Source organism: Macaca nemestrina, chromosome 4 (assembly GCF_043159975.1).
Source record: "Macaca nemestrina isolate mMacNem1 chromosome 4, mMacNem.hap1, whole genome shotgun sequence".
Lineage (NCBI taxonomy): Eukaryota > Metazoa > Chordata > Mammalia > Primates > Cercopithecidae > Macaca > Macaca nemestrina.
The window spans coordinates 168,015,201-168,020,908 of NC_092128.1; positions in this window are offsets into that span (position 1 = coordinate 168,015,201).

The window sequence follows — 5,708 nt, forward strand, 5'->3', positions numbered from 1 at the left end:
AGAGATGACTTCTCCTTTGACTTTCGAGCTGATAACCAAACAATATGATAAAAGAAGCCATAAAGAAAGAAAGAGGTACCTAATACTGTTCAGAACCTGTTTAGTTCACACTTTTTTATGTGCTCATTTTTCTCCATCCTAGGAAGGTTTCTTTGTGGTTCCACACGAATCCTTAGTACATGGAATCTTAATATTTAAGAGTCTTCGAGATTATTTTGTTCAAACGCTATCTACACAAGAATAACCTCAGTATCACCCTAATGTATAGTCATCCAAATCTAATTATGCAGCTTAAGATTCCTTGTGAAGGGCAATTTTTTAACTGTGGTTGCTAATTATTCTATGAATAACTATTATAGGTTACAGAGAGACAGAAAGATATATTGATGATGGATCTTATAAAAAGACAGAGAAATAGAAAATTTGGAAATATTACTATTTTTTATTTCTGGGTGCTAAGATTATTAAAAATGTGCATTGTGTTTTTCGATATTTTTTCCTGCATTTGGTATGCTTTGTTTTTATAGTAAGAACAAAAATCTGTACTCATACTTTAAAAGAAATAAACAAAAATTTTTCTGTTTTAGTCTCACTCTTCCTCTGCAACAAAACAGATAATTTAAGTGTATTTTATAGATGAGAACTTTACAAATACTCAGCTATAACAATTATTTTAGATCCTATACCTTTTTCTTCTCCAAGTTAATTGTGGCTTTTCCTTCTCAGTTTACTCACTGATTTACTTAAGGATCTTTTCCTGAGGTGATTTTGAAATGGTCAGGATTATCTGATGGTCTGTTTATGTTTGGCAACATCACTCTTTAGAGAACATTTGAGTTTATAAGTGTTTTGAAAAGATACAGGAATTAAAAAGGAAAACCACAAATAAATTGTCCATCATTAGATTTTTTTTCAATATAAATTACCTGGTTTGTATTGTGGCATTTAATTTTGCCCATAATTATCATTAGATAAAGAGTTAACACATAAAGGCAATTGATACAAATAACTATTTGCATAAAGTGTGTTTTTGAAGTAAGATTTCAAAGGCAAAAATATAGATAAATAATTAACCAAGCCACTAAAAAAGGGTTCTGATTTGACAAGTTGGGGGAAGAAAAAAATATCAATTATTTCCAGTAAGAATTTATGTGTTGACTTAAAAATGTTTTGTGAAAATGTCAACTAAATCTACTTTCTTATTCAGAGTATAAATAATAAAGCTCACATGTTGATATGAAACTCAACCACATTTGTTCTAATAAACAATATACCTAAGGCAGGAATTAGCAAGAAAGCTTGACTTCAATCACACACAAAAAAATTATTGGCAATAACAAACAAATATAATACTGTTTAATTAATTTCCCAGTGATTGTTTATAACATTTGACATATCCATATACACTGATAACACTTACCCAACATACCGTATTATTTATGTCATTACTTGCAGATATTTATAACTATCTAATGTAGTATTATGACCAGCCAATGTGAGAAATTTTATTCTTTAAATAGAGGCTTTCATGTGTTCATGGATTATTTTTACCCATTTATTCTCATATTTACTTGGTTCATATCACGGAGTTGATTTGCAGTATTTTTCTTGTCACTGAATTGAATCTGCCCAATTGAGAAAGAATCAGCTACAACAGCTATAGCTCATGAACACCTAATAGCTGTTACCATGCAAGTATCATGCCTGAAATAACAGGATTGTGTACAGTAGTTGATAGGATAAGTTATCAGACATCATCCCTCTTTTTAAAGGTTTCATCTTAAATCATGCAAAATACATTTTGACAACATCTTCAGATTTCTAATTAACTTACAATGAACTATTCTCACATGTAACGTTTTCCTATTTTCTTCTAATTGCTATTTGCTTATTTTCTAGTAAAAGTGGAGTGGTACTACCTTTGAATTTTTGTGAACATTACTTGTGTAAGGGGACTTGAGTTTCATCTGTGAATGAGGCAGGATGAAATAGACTTCATATAGCTCCTTCAGTCCTTAGATACTCAGACTTTCATGCAGAGACTCAACTGAGACATAATCTATGAATAATAATAACAAAAAGATATTTTGTTGCTTACATTTATTGAGTTCTTACTACAGGCCGAATTCTGTTCTAAGCACTTTACATTTATTAATTTGTTACCAGTCAATTTTAATGGCAATAAATAGGATTTGGGAAGACTTGAACTAATCTGATTAAACACTGGCATTAAGAAAATCGGGTAAGATTCATAATCTGACAAAAACTTTTGATACTTGAATTTTTTTTTTTTTCACTTTAAAGAAAGATTGAACTCTATGTGTCACCATTTCAGGTATTCATTGGAAGTAACGAGGTGACATACTGTTCCTTCCACTTTCAATAATTCATTTTCCATATTAATGTTTTGGTAATATTTTAATAACAGTGTAGGCTCCTCAACGATTTTAATTAAATTGTGCAAAATGTGATTTCTACTTCTTCTTCTATAGATTTTATTCATTTTCCATGGATACAATATAATACACATTGAAAATAGGCTTAGGGTACAGGGATTTGTTCTGAACAATACGGTGCAGGTTTGTTTACCCAGCGTAATCTTTCTCATCACTTTTGCTTCCAGACTTTAAGAATTCGTTAATGCTTTACGCCAGTTCCACTTTTTTATCCTTGTTCTGATACAGTCAGAGGACAATAGAATGGAAAGGAGGGTGCACATCTGCAAACCATGTGAATTCAAAGGAAATATTTGTTTTTGTATTTTATATAAAAAAATAGCTCAGGCTTCCGATGAGAATGGCTAAGAGGCAAGCTGAACACACTGACTTGTTTGACCCTCTGAGGATCAGAATATTTTTGTACTTGAAATAAGTAATGAATCACCAAAAATACTTTCTTAAAATCCAGCAGGCAATTTTCTTTATATTTTTTTCTAAAATTATGACATGCTTTTCCTGTACTAGGAAAAATAAAGTTTTTTATTTATTTTTCATTTTATTTTTATGTTATTTTTATTTTTTTATTTTAAGCTGTATCATTGATATCATTGATACAGCTTAAAATAAGAAGCCTAAAATAATGAGCCTAAAATTCTAAGTAATTGAAAACACCACTTATAGTGGTACATATATTTTTAATAAACTTCAAGAGATACTTTCATTATTTTAAAATTTACTTTGACCCATTTATTTCTGTAAGTTTTCATATCATACTCTCCTCTTTTCAAAATTCTACGAGGACTTCAATTTTGCTTCACAGTTTATAGTCATTCTACTCAAGAAGAGAAATGATTTGGAAAATGATGTGGAATAGGATTCCCCTGCTGCTTTCAATCCAGAAGATGCTATGTGGTGAAACCCGCCTGGGGATCCCCGCTGATCTCTAATGTTCCATCATCATTGCCAAAGTGTCTCCCCTGACCAGCAGTTCATTACTCTTTTTCCCCATATAGGAAATACAATTATTTGTCTCTGGGTTAGGTTTTCATAGGAAAATAAAACTGCACCGTAAGACCTTCTGAAGATCACCATTAAATCATTCATTCATTCAGTCATTTATTAATTCTTATACTAACATGTATATATTAAATACACCTATAAATAAATTGATTATATACTTTATTAGGGCTTATGTTAAAATTGTGATGATATTTTTTGCTTTTGATTAAATGACCACTTTTATAACACACCAAAAGTATGATTTTGGCTAATGTGGTTGAACTAGGTCATATGAAGATTAGAATGAAGATAGATATAACATATAATATCGAAGACCCACATGAAACCCATCACATTCAACTTGTATTTCAGAAATCTTATTTTCAGCATTTTTAATATCTGAAAATAATGCAACTTTTAGAATGCCTCTGGCTTTTTTTATTGGTAACAAATGTTAATGTACTTTGAAAGACAATAGTATAAAAATTACATGCTTCATTCAGTCATTTATTAATTCTTATACTAACACATATATATTAAATATGTCTATAAATGAATTTATTATATGCTTTATTAGGGCTTATGTTAAAAGCTCTAATAAAAGCTTATGTTAAAATGGTGATGATATTTTTTATTTTTGATTAAGTGGCCACTTTTATTACACACCGAAAATATGATTTTGGCTAGGTCATATTAAAATTGGAATGAAGATAGATATAACATATATATCTAAGACCCATGTGAAACCCATCACATTCAACTCATATTTCAGAAATCTTATTTCCAGCATTTTTAATATCTGAAAATAATGCAACTTTTAGAACACCTCTGGCTTTTTTTATTGGTAGCAAATGTTAATGTAATTTGAAAGACAGCAGTATAAATATTACATGTTGGCATATATATTTAATGGTTGAGATATTTACTTTTAATTTCTAATGATTTCAGAGATGTATAGCAAATTGAAGACGTTATTCTCCATTGTCCTTTCCCTTGATTTCTGCTTTTTTCAGTGTTCCCTTATCACTAAAGTTTCCAATACTGTTTTTAAAATGTCTGATATTAATTCAAATTAATTATTAATGCTAACCAACTTTGCCTTGCAGAAGTGTTTGCATTTTGAAAAGAAATGCCTAGGGGAAGATTGTCAAATTTCTTCTCACCTTTTGAGGGGCAATATTTTAGAGGATGGATGACTTACAATGTAAGCCATAAGAAACTACTGCTCCCATTGTTGTCAAGGCTAGATGTGAGACTAATGCAAGCAAGCCTTTGTATAAAACCTAATGAGCTCATAAAGAGATGACTGAATGCATGTGGGATCCATTACTTAATGAGAAGCTTAAGTCCAAATCAGTCTGGCCCTAACTGGCCTTCACAGTTTTACTGCTGTAGGGGCAGCATGGTGTAGTAAACGTCACTTATTGGCCTCGTAGTCCCAAACAACTAACTTTAATCTCTTGCCTTAGTTCTCTCACATAGTTGGCAACTATGGAGCACAGCCCAAATTTGAGCCACCACTTGTTATTTATATAAAAAGTTTTATTGGTGCACAGCCACGCTTATTAATCTATGTATTCTCTGTGACCGCTTATGCTCTGCAATGACAGAGTTGAGTAGCTGCAATGAGAACCTGTGGTCTGCAAGACCTAAAATATTCACAGCCTGGTACCTCACCAAAAATGTTGCTGCACTCGGCTTTAGAAGTTGCCAAACCCAAGCAGAGTATCTCCTTTTTCACAAAACTTGCCTTCCCTCCAACGGGTTGTGTGATTAATCATTACTCTGTGTGTAACTTTCTTTTGTTTGGGTCTTGATTTCACTCATGCCTGTACACTTCCAATCTCTCTAAACAGTTCCTTTTCATTCTCTTTATTTCTTAAACGTTGGTAATTCCCAAAGCTTCATCTCTAGGTTACCTAAATTTTAATTACACACTTTCGTACACAATCTCCGTAACCCCTGAACACAAGCACGATTTCTGACTGGCCTACACATTCCATTCTTCTCCTAATATACTTAACTCAATATGTTGCAAAAATGATTGAGAATTTTTTTTTTAAGCTTTTCCCCATTAGGCCAAATTCGTAGTACCTTATCAACAACCAAAACATATGGAACACTCAGTAAATATTTGGGGAACAAGGAAAACAGATCTTCTTCACTAGGTCTCCCTCTTGAATTTGACCTATATATTAGACTTCTCACTTATTATTGTGGGTTACCAGTTTCATGCAAAATAAAACAAATGTTTTAAAGTGCCAAATGACC